This window comes from Marmota flaviventris, chromosome 2 (assembly GCF_047511675.1).
Source record: "Marmota flaviventris isolate mMarFla1 chromosome 2, mMarFla1.hap1, whole genome shotgun sequence".
Taxonomy (NCBI): domain Eukaryota; kingdom Metazoa; phylum Chordata; class Mammalia; order Rodentia; family Sciuridae; genus Marmota; species Marmota flaviventris.
In genome coordinates, this window is record NC_092499.1 from 152746512 (window position 1) to 152766585 (window position 20074).

The 20074-nt window shown below is 42.4% G+C and overlaps 1 long non-coding RNA gene across 1 annotated transcript in view; it reads left to right on the forward strand.

Moving 5' to 3' along the window:
- Positions 1-11204, forward strand: part of LOC139704747 (uncharacterized) — a 55205-nt gene extending 44001 nt beyond the window's left edge. Inside the window, exon 4 of the long non-coding RNA XR_011706729.1 lies at positions 9187-11204. This is a non-coding gene — a long non-coding RNA (uncharacterized lncRNA). The remainder of the gene's footprint in view (positions 1-9186) is intronic.
- Positions 11205-20074: the final 8870 nt, after the last annotated feature.

Genomic DNA, 20074 nt, shown 5'->3' on the forward strand with positions numbered 1-20074 from the left:
TAAACTGTTCCCAAACTAACTTAACAATGCCAACATTTATTTTGCTCACAAATCTGCAAATTGTATGGGACTTGGCTGGGGGAGCTGTCTTAAAGTCCCCACTTGCTCTCAGGAGTACTTCAGTCTTTCTCTGCCCTGGATCACTGAAGCCTATTTGGAAGTTTGGGAGTTGATGATGGGGTAGGGGCAGTTGTGCTGGCTGCCAGGATCTGCAGAGCTACTCAGCAGTGGGTAATTCTGCACCCTGATGCTGGAGGGAGTTGGGGGGGGGGGAGAGAAGTGAGAGAAAATAAATTCCTTCCAGGGCACACCCCAGTGGCCTACTCCTTCTAACTGGGTTCCAACTCCCAGTAATCCATTTAGCTATCAAAGGATTCATCCATTTGGTGAATTATCAACTGATGAGGTCAGTGCTCTCTTGGTCCAATTTTGTCTAAAAGCACTGGGGACCATGCTTTCAACATATGAGATTTTGGAGGAAATTCCAGATCCAAACCATAACAATATCATATTATTGTTAGAAGCCCAAAGATACATTGTCATAATTTGTATATGATCATGCTTCACTTAATGATAGGGACAATTCTGAGAATGCATCATTAGGTGATCAGAGAGTATGCTTACACAAACCTAGATGATATAGCACACCTAGGTTCTATGGCATAGTCCATTGTGCCTAGCTTACAAATCTGGATAGCACATTACTCTGCTGAATATGATAGGCAATTTTGACACAATGGTAAATATTGGTGAATCTAAACATAGAAACGGTATATAAAAATACCATATAAAAATAAAAATGGCTGGGTGTGGTAGCGCATACCTGTAATCCCACACCCAGGAGGCTGTGGCAGGAAGATCACAAGTTCATAACCAGCCTTAGCAACTTAGCAAGAACCTGACTCAAATGAAAAAATAAAAAAGGACTGGAATGTAGCTCAGTGGTTAAATGCCCCTGGGTTCAATCCTTGGTACAAAAAAAGAAAATAAAAGATTTAAAACAGTGCACCTGTACCAGGCATTTCCCATGATTGGGGTGGGCAGAACTGGAAATTGTTCTGAGTGAGTCAGTGAGTTCTCCGAGTCAATGTGGAGAATTAGGACACCACTGTACCTGGCTTTATAGATGGCTTTATAGATGACATGCACTTAGACTACACTAAATTTACTTAAGCATTTTTTTTTTCATTAATAGTTTTCCTTAGCATACTGGAACTTTTTGAATTTTTAATTATAAACTTAAAATTTTAAAAACTTTTTTGCAACAACTTGAAACACATTAAACCTTTTGTACAACCATACAAAATATTTTCTTTCTTTCTATCCTTATTCTATAAGCTTTTTCTATTTTTAAATTTATTTTTTATTTCTTTTTACTTTTTGAAACTTTTATGTTAAGAAGTAAGACACAAACACACCCAGTAGCCTAGGCCTGCAAGTGTCAGGTTCATCAATGCCACTGTCTTCCACTCCACATCCTTTCCCACTGGAAGGTCTCCTGGGGAGATGAAAAACATGGAACTGCCATCTCCTATGATAACAAAACCACTTTTTAGAACACCCCCTGAAAGGGCCTGCCTGAGATGGCTTTACAACTAACTTTTTTTTTTTCCCATGGTGCTGGGGATTGAACCCAGGGACTTGTGCATACAAGGCAGGCACTCTACCAACTGAGCTATATCCCCAGTCCCAATTAATTTGTTTTTAATGAGTAGAAGTAGTATATGCTAAAATAATGACAAAATATAGTATTGTAAATACATAAACCAGTAACATAGTCATTCGATATCATTATCAAGTGTTATGTCCTGCCCATATTTGAGTGTGCTATCCTATTATGTGACGGGGCAGCAGCACCACACGTACCCATGAGTATTACATAGCATCATGACATTACAACAGCTAGGCTATCTGTAGGTGTTAAGAATTTTTTAGCTTCATTATAATCTTATGGCACCACTGTCATATATGCAGCTCACCATTGAGTGAATGTCATTGTACAGTACAGGACTGTAATTTTATGTCTTTAATTAATTGAAGAGAAGAAAGCAGGAATATATTTGTAGCGTCTGTTACATTAACTGTCCTGTTTATCATTTCTGTCTCTCTACATTTGTTCCCACGTATTCAAGTTACCATCTTGTTATGGTTTAGACATGAGGTGCTCCCCAAAAGCTCATGTGTAAGACAAGGCAATAAAGTTTAAAAGTGGAATGATTGCATTATGAGAGCTTTTACATAAGCACTGGATTAATCTACTTGAGTATTTTAACTGGCAGGTAGCCTGTGGCTCGAGGAGGAGGGTCACTAGGCGCTGCCTTTGGGGCCTGCATTTTGTCCCTGGTAACTCTGCTTCCAGGAGCCAGGTCCTATGCTGCTTTATTTCCCCACCCCTTTCCACCATGATATTCTGCCTCACCTCCATCCCAGAGCAATGGAATTGGACTGAGACCGCTAAACCCTGAGTGACAAATAAACTTTCCTCCTCTAAAATTGTTTTTGTCAGGTGTTTTGGTCACAGCAACAAAAAACCTGCTAAAACACATCTGGAATCATTTTCTTATCCCAATTCAGTTTTGCTGCCACTCACCTTTTCTGTGTAGTTACTGGAAAATATTTTACATTTCTATGTTTATATGCCCAGCTATATGTTATATACATATTGTCTTCTATAACTGCTTTTTGAATTAGAAGAGAAAAAGTATGCATTTTGTAGTGTCTTTTACAGTTATGCAATATGGTTACGTAATTACCTATACTGGAGGTGTGTGTGTGTGTGTGTATGCTCTTTTTCTTTTGTGTGGGTGTGTAACAGGAACTGAACTCAGGGGCCCTTAACCTCTGAGCCAAATCCCCATCCCCTTTTTACATTTCATTTTGAGACAGGACCTCACTAAGTTGCTTAGGGCCTTGCTAAGTTGCTGAGGCTAGCATTGAGCTCACAAACTCCTGCCTCAGCCTCCGAGCTGGTGAGATTATAGGCATGCGCCACCGTGCCCAGCTGGGTGTGTGTTCTAATTACCCTCTAAGGTTACTTGTTTCAGCCTGAACAACTTCCTGTTAGGGAGAGAGTAGAATCTGTTAGCAACAAAATCTGTCAGTTTTTGTGGGAAGCTTTATTTGACCTTAATATTTGAAATATACTGGTAGCTTTGCTGGATGTAAGACTCTTGGTTAAGTTTTTTTTTCTTTGAGCACTTGGAATATCATCCCATTGCCTTTTGGCCATCATTCTTTCTGATGGAAATTCAGCTACTGGGAACACTAGAGCTTCTTTGTAAGTTACAAGTTGTTTTCCTCTTGGTGTTATCAAGATTTTCTATTGGTCTTTGGCTTTTAGCATATTTACTGTTTGTATTATTGTATATATTTGGGTTTGTGGCTCTCTTTGCATTTATCAGGCTTGGAGCTTGTTGAGCTTCCTGAGTGTGTAATGTTTTTCAACCAATTTACTAATCATTTCTTCAAGTATTTTTCCTTCTCCATTCTCTCTCCTCTCCTGTCATTTTCATTCTGTGAATGTCAGTGTGCTTATGGTGTCCCACATATCTCTCAGGCTCTGATAACTTTTCTTCATTTATTTCCTTTTTGTTCTTTGGCTTGCATACTCTCTGTTGATTTATCTTCAAGTTAGCTAATTCTTTCTTCTGATAGTTCAAATGTACTGTCCAACCCATTTAGCAAAACTTTATTTTCCTTATTGTACTCTCAAATTCCAGGATTTGCGTTTGATTTTAAAAGTCTCACTTTATGTTGATAGTCTCTATTTGGTGTTATATTCTTACAGTACATTTTATTTCTTTTCTTGTAAATAATTTTATTTCATTTCCATTTGTTTGCTCCTAGTATACAGAAATATCACTGAAATTTGCATATTAGCTGGGCACAGTGGTGCTGGCCTGTAATCCCAGAGACTCAGGAGGCTGGCGCAGGATGATGACAAGTTGACACCAGCTGAGCAACTTAGCAAGACCTTGACTCAGTAAAACAAAAACAAAATAAAAACAAAAAGGGTGAAGATGTAGGTCAGTAGTAAAGCACTTGTGGGTTCATTTCTCAGTACCACAAAAAGAAAAATTGTGTATCTGGGGGTTTTCTTTAATTTACTAAGTTTATTTTCATAAATTTATTCCTAATATTCTCTTATTATACTTCTAATATCAGTTGGATATGTAAAACAATTTTTCTTTAATTCCTGGTAGTATTAATTTTCTCCATCATTCTTTGCTTCTTCAGTCATGGCTTTCTTTTATTCTTTGAACGTATTCTAAAGGCTACTTTGAAGTCTGAAAAATCTGACACTGAGTCCCTCACAGACGGTCTTTTGCATTTTTGCTGGTGTATGGATTTTGCTTTCCTGCTTCTTTTCATGTTTCATTATTTTTTTGCTGGAATACTTTAGATAGTATATTGGAGCAATTCTGGGTACTAGTCCCAACTCCCACAAAGGGCTTGTTATTTTCTTGTTTATTTGTATAGTGAATGGCTGGATTGTTTTAGTGAAATCTGTTCATTCCTCCCCACCCCAACATTTGCTGTTGCTCCTTAAGGCAAGAAAGGATGGCCTGAGGTTTACACACAGTCACTGTGAGGACAGTGCTTTGGGCAGTCCCTTCTTCTCTCTCCATGAGCTCACCTGGCTATTAAGCTTCATTAATTGCTGGCCGGTTGCTGTGATGCTCTTAACAATGTCTTTGGGCTAATTGCTCTACAGGTTAATTCAATCCAATTTGAGCTCCTCATGAATGACTCTGGGGATCAGTTTTGATATTTGCTCTGACCCCGGTATCTCTTTATCAGGTTCCCTGCTTTTCCTTCCCAAATAATCTCTGAGCCATAACTGTTCAGTTGGAAGTAGGGCTGTTGGGTAACACCAGGTGACACCCCACTTTAGGAGCTGGGCACTTGGTGGGTAGGGGTGGGAAGTAGCTTCAGGTTTTCTCATCTTGCCTCTGTTGATTCTCACCAATGACACTCTGCCCAAGATACAGCCTTCATCCCATGAATGGTGGCAAGGGAGCCCCGCCTCCTAGTTACACTCACCTTGAACCTCAGGCAGCTGGAGGCAGGATAAGAGATGCTAGGAACTTGCTGTAGCTCTCCAACTGGGAGCCCAGGAGCAAGGGAATCTTGTGTTCTTGGTTGTTTTAATCTGAAATGGAGTTTCAATCTGGTAAAGTTGGGATCAAGGAGAGAGGTAGCAGATCTTAGTTCAAGTACCAGACTCTTGCTTTTGCACTGAGTTACAATAAGTTTTAGATTTGAGTGAATAAATGATTAATTTTTTTGCTGTATATTTTAGAACCATTACTAGATGCTCTAAGGAGTCTTTTTTTCACCAGTTTCATTGTTGTTATAGTTTGGAGCTTGAGTGTTAAGCATTGTGTTAAAGGCTTGGTCCCCAGGGTGGTGCTTTTGGGAGGTGGCAGGACCTTGAGGAGAGGCCTAGGGGTGGGGTCTTAGGTCACTGGGGACATTCCCTTGAAGGAAGCTTCAGGACCTTGGTGTCTTCTTCTTTCTGTCTTTTGGCTCCCTGTCTTGTGATGTTAGTGGTTTTTCTCTGCCACATGCTCTAATCTTCCTAATTTTTGATTGTTTGCATATCCTTTAAAATTTTCTTTGAGATTTCCTCTTCAAAACATGAACTATTTAGACTGATATTGTTTAGCTTTCAGTATTTATAGATCTTCCTATTGTGTTTTGGCATTGATTCTACTTTGATTCCATTTTGGTTTGAGAATGTACGCTTTATTATTGTATTCAAAATTTTAAAAATAGATTTCTAAAGAGGAGATAGTTCATCTCACCAACTCTCTCACTATTCAGATGTACAATAGACACATGTTCTGTAGGAGGAAGTTCTAGAAGCAGAAGGTGGGAAGCAAGAGCCATCACTGTGTTTCTTAAGAGTTTCCAGACCACCCTGGATGAAGACAAAACCATGAGTGATGGGGCCCAGACCATGCGTCTGGTTATCCATGTAGAGCCAAAGTCCCATCAGTCTCAGAATAAGGCCACTCTACTGTTACAGTTTGCCAGACTACATCTTGCTCAGCTTTGGGCACTAAGCATGAATATGGGAGTTTTCATGAGTATTTGGAGGCATCCAGCACAGGCTTCTAAAGAAGCAGAAGGTACCCTGGTTTCTTGCTGGAGCCTATAGTTACCCATTGTGACCACAAATTCTGTCCACAGCAGACCTTGTCCTAGAGTAGCTTGGCCCTTGACAAGGAAGTGGAATAAACAGAAGATAGGCTCAGTTTCTGTGGCCAACTTTGAATAGGATAAATCAGAGCTTGAGGAGTAAGAGAATGAATGTCTTAGTCTATTTTTAGTTGCTATAATATAATGTGTGAGACTAAGTGATTTATAAAGAATAGAGGTTTATTTTGGCTGATGGTTCTGGAGGCAGGGAAGTCCAAAGGTATGGTGCCAGCAAGTGCTTAGCTTCTGGTAAGGGCCTTGCGTGGCTTCAACTCATGGCACAGAAGCAGAAGGGCAAGCAGATGGGTGCAAAAGAGACGAAACACAAAGACTGGCCTTTCTGTGTCACAACCTGCTCTTGTGCCAGCTAATCCAGTCCTGCAAGAACTGTATTACTCCCTCTTAATGCACTACTCGCCTCTGAAAAGTCCCCACCTTCCCAAATCACCACAGTAGCAAATTTCAACATGAGTTTCAGAAGGGACGAATTATATTCAAATCATAGCACAAGGGTGGAGAAGTCATGCTTAAGCTGGGTTACTCTGTTCTTCTCTTAGGTGCAGGGAATGCAGCTTCTTCCCATTCTCATTCTTGGAATAGTTGGTCCTCACCAGCCACAACTTGCCCCTTGTGCTGAAGGGTCAATAGGGAGATTGGACTTGGTGCTCCTCTGTTCCTCTTGGTCAGATTTCAAACTAGCAAAGCCTCATAGGAACCAACATAGCCTCACTGGATGACTGAGTTTTGTCCCAGCTCTCCTCTCCTAATCCTCTCTAAGAAAATGCTGGGTATAGGTGTCCACATGTCACTTCCTAGGGCATGCTGGCCTTGATTCTCTGCTCTCAGTGGAGCATGCAATTGAGGTCAGTAGCCTCATGGCTGGTGTCTGCTCAGGATGGACTTCTTGGTGACTGCTCACCTCCATTCCTCATGGCACTAGGAATGTCACTCAAATGTGCTTGCACACACATGGCACAGTGATTCCTTCTGTAGGGTTTCATCCTGCAGATGATCTCATAATTGAGCCAAGACAAATGATAAGTTGTTCATGACAGCAGTGCTTGTGACAAAAGTTAGGAAATACTTGGTGCCCACCAAATAGGGACAACTTCAGTAGAGTATCCTTCATTTTCCCAGTCTAGAGTGTCTGTTCCAGAAAACAGAATGGAGCAGATCAGGATATTCTGATATGTGCACAGTATGCTCCTATCTGTATGAAAACCCTCCATAAATATCCTCACACCTGCTCATATACACCTAGGCAGCCAGAAAGACAGCGCACCACAGTCTGCAACTGCCTTGAGTGTGGGTGTCCAGACCCCACCTCCCTGCATCAGCCTGTTTTCTTAGCTAAATCACATGCCATTCCTTTGAAGCTGACTTTTCACATCCTTCTATTATACATGTTTTAAAACCATTCATAACTCTATGAAAACATTTCTTTGGAAAAAAAGTGAGCCTGGAAAGAAAGTGTGAATTATGAGTTCTGTTTTTCCTTAAATGATCCATTTTCACCCAGACTTTGGCAAGTCATTTTCATGAGCCACTTAGGAATTTCCTGTTTATTTACTGTGGGTTCCAGACAAACCCAAACTCCTGCATCTCACAGCCCAATGAGCCCCAGCTTTGGCCCAAGGAGCTGTCTGGGCTATGGCTAAGAGTGTGACTCACCTTGAACCTACTCTCCCCAACTTGCCCCTGCCTGCTGCAGGGTCACAAGCATCTGCATCTCAAAACTGAAGGGAATTCCCATAATCTATCTTTTGGCTAGAGAGGAGAGCTGCCAGGATTTCTGCCTACAACTACAAGATATGTGGAATTGGCCTCTTTTTCCTCCTAGAGCATCAAAGACAAAGATTCCAGGGGCAGCTATGGAGGAAGAAAACATGCTGTATGCAGGGGCACAAGCATGTGTGCACCCACCAACACACAGATGCAGACATGCTGGCAGATGCAGACATGTGGAGACAGGCACACACACATACACACACACAGATAATCACACATGGTGACACTGAAAGAGACAGACAAAGGCACATACATACACCTCTGTGCTCAGCAAGAGCTTCCAGGGCATTCAATTTATTTATTTATTTTTTTGCATTGCTGGGAATTGAACCCAGGGCCTTGCACATGGTAGGCAAGTATTCTATCACTTAGCTAAATCCTCAGCCCCCCAGGGCATTAAACTTCTTTATTCTTCCTGTGGAGGCTGTCTGAGAGCCTGGTACTTGGCTGTCTTGCCTGGGATTCAGGCCCTAAGGCACTTCACACCTTGGGCAGGTGTGAAGGTGGGCTTCTCCCTGCCTATGTACCCTGTCTCAGATACTATTAGAAAGGTAAATTCTCCACTGATCAGCCCATTCTTCAGATATGAGTCATTTTCCATGCCAGAGGGGAGGGGGCCTCAGTGCTCCAAGGCTTTGGGGGCTCCGAGGGGCTCTGACAAGTACATAGCCCTTCTGAGCTCAGTGCCACTGGGCACCCTAGTAATGCATGTGTGGTCACCCACACTGTTGCAGTCGTGCTTACTGCTTCCTCTCACCTCCAACCCTGCAAAGCCCCCTCCCCAGCAGGCCTGTCAGGGCAGCTCAGGCCTCTCATGCAGCGAAGGTGTTCTCTGAAGTCCTTTCCCTTTATCCGGTCTTGCTTGCCCTCTCATGAGAAGGCCCATTTGGAGACACTGGGTCATGAATTCTTAGGATGAAGTTTTCAAAATGACTTAATACCAACATAAGCAGGGAGGGCCCATCTTCTACCGTTGTGCCCAGATAGTTGGTGAGAACACCAGCCATTCAGGAGTCACCTAGGCTGGGGTAGCCAGAGAAAATAGTGGATGTTCAGTTATCTGGATTTCAGATAAAAATGCCAAAATATCATTGAGATATTGCCTGGAACATATTTATACTAACAATTGTATTCACTATTTATCAGAAATTCAAATTTAATTGAGCATTTTTTTGTTGTTGTTGTTGTTTTCAGAATCAGGTCACCTATGTAGATCCATACCTCTGAGGATGATTTTCTTTCATGAAGTAGCTGAGCTGGGGGAGTCTAGGCAGCTTCCAAGCTTGGGATGGAGACATATGTGCTTGCTTCCTCCAGGACCTCAACCTTGGTAAGGAAATATCTCCTAGTGTGCTCTCTCTCTAGTGCCACTTTCTAGTATCAGATTTTGCTTAGAGTGCACAATATGTCCCCCAGTAGTAGTGTCTTTCATTCTATCCCTTTGGATTTGCCTCTGTAGTGCCCATGAAACATGTCTGATGCACATGTTCATTCTACCCCTGGCTGAGTCTCCCTCACTATACTATGAGCTCACTGAGCATGGGCCCTGCTTCATCTCTTGCTCCCCTCCCTGTTTTTCTTCCATCAACAAATGTTCACTTCCAGCTGCAACATAGATAGGAGATGAATGGAGGGAGAATAGATCTAGCCCTGCTCTTAGGGACTCTTCATGCTTGCGTAAAGGCTGGGCCCCACTGTGACTTTCATGGGTCTGCAATCAATGCACAGGGTACTGTGCCTGGTCAGATGAGGTCACAGAAGCTCTGCAGAAATGCCAGCTTTCCTGGAGCTTCACTCTGAGCTGATGTTGGGAGAGGGCAGCTCAGTACCACAGGAGGGTCTGAGGCTGCAGATCCCTAGGATCAAGCCAGCTGGTAAGCAGCATTTCTTTTGGCCTTTCTCTTTTGCCCAAGTGGTCATTTTAAAGCCACAATTGGCCACCTGTGCAGCTGACAAGGCTGGGATTGAATCCAGGGCTATTTGTTTCCAAAGCCCTTTGAGTGTGCCCCCACCTTATGGTCCTGTGGATGTCATCATCCTGTGGCTTTTGGAAGGTAGCCCTGGAAGAAGGTAGTTCAAGTCAATATGAGACCCCAATGGCACTTTATGCAAACCTTTGGCCTGCAAGGTGGCCTGGTGATACATGCATTGACAACTTTTGGATCTTGCAAACTGTGGTAAAAGTAGAAGGAGTAGTTTACTAGGTCAGGAAAGCTGTGGTCCCATCTTGTCAAAGTCTCCATGATGCCAGCACAGTTGCATTCTGTCACTGGCTTTTATGGGATGGATCCAAGTTGAAGCTTTAGCTAGGCCTAAGGCAACCTTGGGGGATTTTGTGAAGGAGCATGTCCCTATGGTTGGAGTGGATATAGGAGTGGCTATGCAGAGGGAGAGAGAATAAGAGTTTTCCAGGGACCACTTGGGGGAAGGGTTATTGTTGAGTTTCTCCTAGCAGGACTGACCAAAGGGATTTAAGTGTACTGGCAGCCAAGGAGAAACCTCAGCTTGCCTTGTATATATAATGCACATACAACCTTATACAAAATAATTTTCATAAGCAGCATTACATTTAAAAAATTTTTTAGTTGTAGATGGATACTATATCTTTATTTATTTGTTTTTATTTGGTGCTGAGGATCAAACCCAGTGCTTCACACCTGTGAGGAAGGTGCTCTACCACTCAGCTCCAGCATTACATTTTAAAACACTGGAAATTGAATATCTGTGCATTTGATTTGTATTTTTTTATACTGGAACAAGAAGGGAATAACATTCAATGTGGAAAGGTAACACTGATAGTAAATCTCTGAATGTCTTCTTCTTCCTTTGTACCTACCTAGGTATGCAACGTCTTGAGACAATGCATTATAAGAAAAATGTCATAGCTTTATAAGATTTTACTCTATAAGGAAGTAATGAGAAAGTAAACAGGATGAATCAATGGTATTAACTTTTCTTCTTATTAAAAATTGTAACCAGCCAGGCGTGGTGGAATATGCCTATAATTCCAGCAATCTGGGAAGCTGCAGCAGGAGGATCACAAGTTCAAAGCCAGCCTTGGCAACTTATTGAGGCCTTAAGCAACTTAGCAAGACCCTGTCTCAAAATAAAAAATAAAACGGGCTGGGGATGTTGTTCAGTGGTTGAGCAAGCACCCCTGTACTGGAAAAAAAAAAGGAAAATAAAAATAAAAATGTTACACAGCCTGTTAATCAGCCTTTCATCATTGTGACCAAATTATGTGATTTATTTTGGCTCATAATTTCAGTCCATGGTTGGATGGTGTCAAAGCAGAAACATGACAGAGGAAAGCTGCTCAGCATTTGGTAACCATGAAGGAGAGAGAGAGAGAGAGAGAGAGAGAGAGAGAGAGAGAGAGAGAGAGAGAGAGAGAACACGAACATGAGAGCAGGTACATGTAGAACCAGGGATATGATATAGTCCTCAAGTCCTCAAGGCCCTTGAAGACTACTTTCTCCAATCATACACCATCTGTCTACAGTTTCCACCACGTCCTGGTGGTCCATTCAAACTATGAATTCATCAAATGCATTAATTTACTGATGAGGTCAGAACCCTCATGATCTAATCACTTCCCCAAACCCTACCTCTGGATGTTGCTGCACAGTGGACATAAACTTTTGGGGGATAGTCCAGATCCAAAACATAACATGCAGTTTATTTTTAATTATGGAGATAATCATTTTTGCAGCTTTCAGGCAAAGGCTAGCACTTTATTTATGTAGAACTTATGAGAAAGAGGTCAAAAGAGAGCATCTAATTATAAATGGTGACAATATTAATTCAAGTCTTCGGCTCCATCCTGGATATATCACTAGTGATCTTTAATAGAAATTCTTTTTAACAATTGGAAATTTGTGCTATAGTCATGCATTCATCAATATTATTTTTTAAAAGCAAAACCTTTCAGCTTTCCTGAGGTGCTTATGCACTAACATTTTGCAGCCTTCTTCCCACATTGGAGAAATCCTATCTCTTACTGTCACAATGATTACAAACTCACTGTTAGTAGAGAGAGTATGCCAGGAAGAACAAAGATTTTTGTTCACTAATATCCACATTAAAAATATGTATTTTTGACCACTCTGTCTTCTGTCTTCCTATTTTGGGGATGTATGCACAATTTCATTCATAGAAACATGGTATAGGATGATGTTTTCTCTGCATTATCCAGCCTGATTACAATAACCTTGTGCTTCTGGTGAATGAAGAGACTTCATGATCTGGGGGTCAGAAGGATTCCCCTTCTGAGGTGACAGACATCTGTGCAAACATCCACACCACCCAGCCTCCCCTAACTCAGGCTGTAGGGGAGCAAAGATGTTCCTCAGCCTCTCTCTCTTCCCTTGCCTGCTTTCCATTACCTTAGAGAAGCCAAAGCCCAGGGCTGCTGCCCCAGCTGCTATGCCCCAGAATTAGCAGTTCTCTGAGGAGTCCTGTTTCCTTGTTGGAAAACAGTATCTAAAACAAAGATCTGGGAGTGGGGTGTGCTCCTTGAGACTTGGGGTGTGGCTGTTTCCAGCCAGTCTCAATGGACAGAGCTAGGAAGTACATGTGTGTACATTTACCCATTTGGAAATCAGTTTGTTTTTTTTCTTGATTTCACTCTGCCCTTCTATCTGCATATTGAGCCAAGCATGAATCCACACCAAGGTCTCCTGTCTCAGACTTGTGGCCAGGCTATGGGTCACATTCTCACCTCCACCTTTTAGACCTGTACCCCTCCACTCCCAGTAAGATGCAAGATACCAGCTGCTACCACCCAAAGTGCCCTCATCTCTGTGTTCAACCCCAGAATAGATGTAAGACAATTTCAAAATTGCTGACCTACTCTTACTTGAAATAAATTTTCTAACTGGAGTGCAGTTCCTTCTATCTGAACTCTTAAGGGTTCCCATCAAAATACCATTTTCCCTGTTGCTCAGACCAGTTGCTTTCCCCATCCCTGCACAAAGGCCATGTGACCATTTGTATGCAGTGAGAGTCTCTTGTCACATTCTGAGTTCCGTCCTGGGATACGCCAGCCTCCTGCATGATTTTTAAACATTTTCATCTATTACAGCATACTCTCTGTGAGTACAGTTCTATCTATGGGTTTTGAAAAATGTAGAGATTCCTATAATTGCCCCGTGCCATCCCCTACATAGTCAACTCGTCCCCAATCCCCCAAATCTTACAACTTTCAGTGTGTTTTCTGTCTGTATGGTTTTGCCTTTTGCAGGCTATCATATGAATGCAGTCATGCAGCATAGAGCTTTTTAGTCTGTCTTCTTTCATTTATGCTGTGCCATTAAACACACACACACACACACACACACACACACACACACACACGAAAACAAACAAGATCACTTTCAAGTTCACCAAAATTCCCAATCTTTTGCTTATTCCTCCTTGAAAGTAGCAAGCACAGCTAGTTAAAAATTGTTTTTTTTTTGGTTCACATTAGTTAAAAATGTATATGTGATATTTTACTCTCTAGGACTTGCATGAGCTTATTTCTATTGCTCATTGTTTCTGCTAGTTTTCATTTGTGTTGATTTGTCTTCTTGAACGCCTGGTTATATTTTATTGTATGTTGTATTTTGTATATGCACAATTGTTTTCAGAAATACTTTGAAGCATAGGTTACTGCTTTTGTTTGCTTGTTTTTAAAGAAAATTCTCAATTGCTTCTGGCAACTTAATAGCATACAAATTTTCCTCAGTCCAGATCATGAATCAAGGTCTCCTGAGCCAACCTGAAAACTGAAGTCAGGGTGCAGTCTCTGTAAGGGTTAATTTTCTTGTTTTTCCCTTAGATGACTATCCTTTGATATCCTAGCCCCCAAAGATTCCCACCCTTTAGGGCTTCTACTCTTGAAGGGCCCTGAATTCTTCTTTTTGTCCCCTTCTTTTTTTTTTTTTTGCCACTTTCCTAGCATTAGTAGTACCCTTCAGATAAAAAATAGCCCCAAATGTGCTGAAAATTGGACCCCAGGGTGATGGTGTTGCGAGAGAATGTGGAATCTTTAAGAGGTGGAGTCTACTGGGAGGTCCTTAGGTCACTGGGGGAAATTCCCTTGGAAGGGATTAAGGTGAGTCTTAAGGGACCTTTGACAGATATGTTTAACAAATGTTCCTTATATTTTCAGCAGTCTCTAGTGGTTGGATGGGTTGATAGATGAGTGGGCTAGGTCTGTTGGTTCACATTACTTGATTCACCCTTAGTACAAGTGGAGATTCCTGTACCTCTTTCAGGCCATCTTTCTGTTAGGCCAATTTTTTACGGCTATAAAAATTATACAAGTTAGGTTAACTATATGCAGTAAAGAGGTTTATTTGGCTCACGTTTCTGGAGTTTCAAAGTCCAAGATCAGATTGGTTCAGCCTCTGGGGAGGGAACAATTGGGTCACAGTGGTGAAAGTGAGTATGGGAAGAAGAGAACACATCTCAGAACAGAAATCCAGAGAGCAATTAGGGGTTGGACTCACATTTAAAACAAATCTTGAGACAGAGCTCAGAGGTTCTATGAGAGCCACCTTAATCTCTTCCAAGGGCATGTCAACCTGTGATCTAAGGATCTCCCAGTAGACCACACTATCACCTAATACCTCGTTCCTGGGGATCAAGTGTCCCAACACATGAACCTTTGAAGGACAAACCACTTCAAAACCATAGCACTTTCCAACCAGAGTTGTAGGCCTCTGGGCTGACTCCACTGAAGGCTTGGAATTTGAACTTGATCTTCACTCTGGACCATTAGGATCCATGTTCAAGAGAGATCCATGCACTGAATCTGAGGGATGTTCCTGCAGAGGTTCCCCAGATACTCTGTGACTATCCCCTGGTATTTGTGGGTAACATCCTAGGAGTGCTCTGAGGTGGTCCTGGCATGCCTGCCAGTTTCCCACCCTCCTTTCCTTTATGATGATCCCAGTTAGGACTTCTTTCTCTTTTTCCAGAAAGTTTATTAATAATATTTATATGATCAAATGGAAAAGAATATTTTCACCATTTTATCATGTATAGACTTTGAGTGATCCATAGAATGCAGTCTCATGAGTTCAAAGTCAGAGCAACACTGACACTCATTCCTTCAAGCCTTAGATGGGCAACACAGGGAACATTGTAACTATTACCCTGAGTTTTTCAGATGGGGGCATGAACACAACTTCCCAGACCACAGCCAGTTTCTGCCCAGGGCCCTCTGTCTTCTCCTCACTCACTGTCTTTTGCTGTTTTCTCTTCAGTGTCTGGGGGCCCGATGGGTCTTAGCACCCTATAGTGGTGGGTGTACTGTGGCACGGTGGTCCCTCATCCATGGCTGCAAAGCACCTGCATAACTGATCAGAAGAGCAGCATCTGTGGCGGGAAATAACTGTGAGGGGTAACCAAGCAGGAAAGGGTCCTAGATCTTTCGCAGGGTAGGAAATGGGTACCATAAAAATATTCAGATGCCCTCTCACTGAGGCCATGAAAACCATTTTTAAGGCAATTTCCCCATCAGAGGAGGGAGGTAGTTACTGTATGTGTTCATCTCTCTTGGTTAGAAAGGCTCCTCAAGGTGGCAGTGCTGAGGCACCTAGGAAAGGAATTTTTAAAAATCTGGCTTGAAAAAAACATCTGACATAGTTGATTACTTTTAACGAAGTTGTTTTTGGAGTTACTATGTTGGGTGTCTTTATTCATTTCTAGTTGTCATCAAGGAAGTGTATGGATTGAGTGTTTCCCTCTAACTACTGGCTGGTAGCAAAGGAATAGAACCTGCTAAGCTTGATGTGATGATAAAGTGCTAAACTCAACTTTATCATTTATTATTGTTGAGTGTGTCGCAGTAGGTTTTGAATTTCAGACTACAGATCACAACCCTTGGCAAAAAATCTAGAACTACAGAACGAAGTATTCAGTCAAGATAATAGTTTTGAAAGGAGTAGTAAATCATTGGTTAGTCAAAAGCAACTTATTGAGTTTATCTCCTATGTGTAACAAACAAACAAAGCAAAACATTGAATAAACCTGTTGTAAATTTTCTGGCTTTCCTGACATCTAAGATGAGGAAAGCTTCAAAGACCCCCGCCCCACACTGCCCTGACACCTCAGATCCAGTATGATAGCCTGACTGGGGATTTGCTCCAATGAAGTCAGCCATCTGTGCACTGGGAGGCAGCTGGTTGGATTTTTTCCTCTACCCAGAGGGCAAACACACACATCACAAAACTGGGTTATGATGAAGGGAAGAATTAATATATTTATTACTATAGAAATGTAAGATTATTAACTCACAGGTTTATAATTGGTACCAAGCCCAAAAGAATAGCCCCCAACTCAATCATCTAAGAGGGTTTTAATTTTCCCCTTACTTGACTTTTCACATCCTTTCTTTACTGGCTTAAAATATATAGAATACAAAGGCAATTAAAAGCTCTCCCAGGCTCAATCTAAGAAAAAAACTTTACTGTGCATTTTCATATCATCTTATGGGTCTTTTTTTCCTTTATGTCTTTCTTCTTATAACTTAAGTGCAGCTTCAGAGACTCTAAGTGAGAACAAAGCCACTGAATGTCCTCTGAAAGCACCAAGCCTTTCCTCCTCAGCAGATGGGGCTGACCACTACACAACCAGACCAACTGGGAACAAGGGCCCAAATGCACTTTCTTTGAAGTTAATACTGATTGCATCCAGAAGGTCTGGGCCCCTCTAGATTTGATGCCCAGTTTGTAACAGTTCTAGTGGCCCCATCTCACCAGTGTCACAGAGCAGATGCAATGACTGGGTGAGTGTCATGCCTAACACCGTGGACAGTGGTTCCTGGTGGAGGAGGGGGAACAGTGGAATTGAGGAGTGCCTGCAGCACCATGGCCCCAGTGACAGATTGCTGTCCACTCAGCTTCCTCACCTACCATCTCTTTTTCTCTCCTGAGCCTTTCACTTATCAGGGCCCAACTCCACAATTTCTTCTTCCTCATGAATCCAAAACCCTTTGGAGCTTGTGTTGATGAGTGTGCCCTCTGGCCGGTCTCTAGAGTCTCCACTCGGGTGTGCCCAGCTTTCCAGTCAAGTCAAGTCCCACCATTCCTGTCACCATTTCCTCTGTTATTCACATTCTTCATTTCTGCCCATGGCTCTCCAAAGGGATCTGGTCTGCTCCATTAGTGGAATGAAACTGTAGGGGTCTAAATCCATCTCCTGCAGCACATATTTGGCAAATGCTCTGACCCATGGGGGTCTTCTATTCCATGGTGGTCATCAGGTAGGATTTTTAGCTTTCACATTACTGATCAGGGCCAACTATTTTTCCAGAACATAGGAGCTTCCATGGCAATGGATCTTGGACTGACAGAACCATTAACACTTGCTCACAACCACAAACTTTCCTCTGAGGTGCTCACAGTGGTCTTGAGAGGCCCATAGCTGGCAGGCATGGCTTTTACCATTTCTCTTTCCAGGCTCCTCCTTCTGTCATTCTTCTTAACTGCTCAATAAAGGGCTGTCCAGCTGGTCAGAGTAGAGGACAAATGACTCATACACTCCTGATCTAGTTCCTACAGTAAGTTCTCATTTTAGTGGTTGAGATGCTGCTATCAATATCTGGAAATTAAATAATGCAGACCACAGGGCCTGGAAGTATAGCTCAGTGGTAGAATACTTGTCTAACATAGGCAAGGCCTTGGGTTCAGTCCTCATTATTTCAGAAAAACAAACAAACAACAATTCATACCTCAAACTTGGACCTGAATCTGAAGAATGGGGATTCCCTTAGGACAGAGGGACTCAGGAGGGAGGCAGGCCCCATGGCTCTGCCAGGACAAAGGGAGCTGGGAAGGAGGAAGTGGTCATTTTCCACTTCCCTTTGTGGCCCTTGCATTGTTTGTGTGATTGACAGGCCAGAGGTGAAGGGGCCCAAGGGGATGGTCTTCTTTGCACCCTCTCGATGACCTCTAGGGATGCCTGTGGGCACTCCCATTTTCCTGATAACTCTGATCTTCCTGTCCCTCTGAAGGCAAGTCCCACATATGCACAGACTTAGGGGGTCAGACCCAGCTTCCCTGTAGCATGGCTGGTTCCTTTCTTGCTGTATGGCCTTGGGGAGATGATGTGTGATCTTAGTTTCTTGGGCCATAAAACCGTGATGATGACCCTCCTTATTTGGGCCGTGAGATACATCCCCAGGCCCATTGCCCATAGTAGGTGCTCCCTGAAGTCTTCCTCATCCCTTGGTCCCAGAGGGAAGTGGCTGGACCCCAGGGTTCCTGTACTTTCTCATTGTAGCAACTTCTCTGCTACCTGGTAGCTGCCTCCTTCCTGTCTTTCCTCCCACCAGGTGAGAAAGTTCATCTCTTATTCCTAGGTGATTTACCAATATTTAGCAAGCCCAACACAAAGCAGTCTACAGTCAGTGTTTGTGGAAGGAGTATATGTTCTGCTTGCTGGAATGTCCCTTTGTCTCCTGCTCTGTCTGATGAGATTGAGACCCTGTGCCACACTCACCTCCCCTGAGAATTCTTCCTTACGAGGCAGTCTCTACCCTGGGTATAGCCGAGCACTGCATGGGGTAGAACATCCTCTGGGGTACTCCCAGCTGTTTCCTGGGGATTACAGAGCAGACAGTCATCTTCATGTCTTTCGGTGAGGGGCATGCCTTGGGTGAATGTTGTATTCCTGGCTCACCTAGATGCACACAGGAGGGCTTCTCTTTTGCACAGATGAAAAAGATGCTGGGCCTTTGTGGGCCACAAGGTAAACCAGACAAATATCCTGACACTCAGGAACCACACTCTTAAAGGAGATGAGGCACACCCAAGGTTACTAGTACATAGGGCAAAATGTGAGCTCAGCCTCCAAGAAGAAGGGAGTAGAAGGGAGGCAAGGGATAAGTAGGTTTGCTGGAAGATGGGTACATGATCCAGGTCTGTGCAAAAATTATGGGCTATGAAGAGATCTTGTGCTTCTACACATGTCCCTGACTCAGGTGTGTCAAACCTTGTGTGCAAGAACAGATATCCACTTGGGCTGTTCCAGGTAAGGGGGGATTGTTAGAAGGCTGTAGAGGCTACTGCATGGGCACCAGAAAAAACAGACAAGGTATGTTTCTGTCTCTGAAGCCATTTGCTGGTGGATGTCAAACCATACAATCGGTTTGGAATATGGGGTATTTCTGATAAAGTTTAATGTACACTCAACATAGAATCCAGCAATTTCATTCTTTGTATTTATCCAGAAGAAACAAAAGCCTATATCTTCCAGATGTTTGTAAGTATTCAGAGCAGCTTAATTCCCAAACTGGAACAACTCAAATGCCCATTAGTAGGAAAACATTAGTAGGGTGGTATCATCATACAATGTATATAATACAGTAATTAAAAAGTTAGAAATGACTGATGCTCACAGTAATGTGAATGAATCTTAAAAACATCATGTTGAGCAAGTGAAAACTGTTACAAAACAGTAATATTATGATTCCATTTGTATGACGTTTGAGGACAGAAAATATCCAAAGCGATGGAAACCTGCACAATTGCTGCTTCTGGGAATGGAAGTGCAGTGGAGGTTGGGCAGAGGGTCTCTGTATCTTGCTTATAGTAATAACAAGGTGGTATTCTTTTGTCACAACTCATCAATTTTTGATATTTGAGCATTTTACTGTGTAGAAAATAAGCCTCAATAAAATTTTATTTAAAAAAATCAGATTTGTATTAGCTTTCTATTACTACAACAAAATTACTGAGATAATAAACTTATATAGATAAAAGATTTACTTTGGTTCATAATTTTGGAGTTTCCAGTCTATGATTGGTTGGCCCTAGAGCTTTTATGGAAATAGCATGTGGCACTGCAAAACTTTCACCTCATCATCAGGAGGGAAAAAAAAAATAGAGAAAGAAGAGGTCAAGGTCCTGTAAGTTCCTTTGAGGGCACGCCCCTGGTAACCTAAAGACCTCCACTAGGCTCTATCTTTTAAAAGTTCTGCCACTTCCCAATAGTGCTACCCTGGTGACCAAACCTTTAACATGTGAGTCTTTGGGAGACAGTCAATTTCCAAACAATAGTAGGTTTGGAGTCAAAATTCCTTACTTCAGTA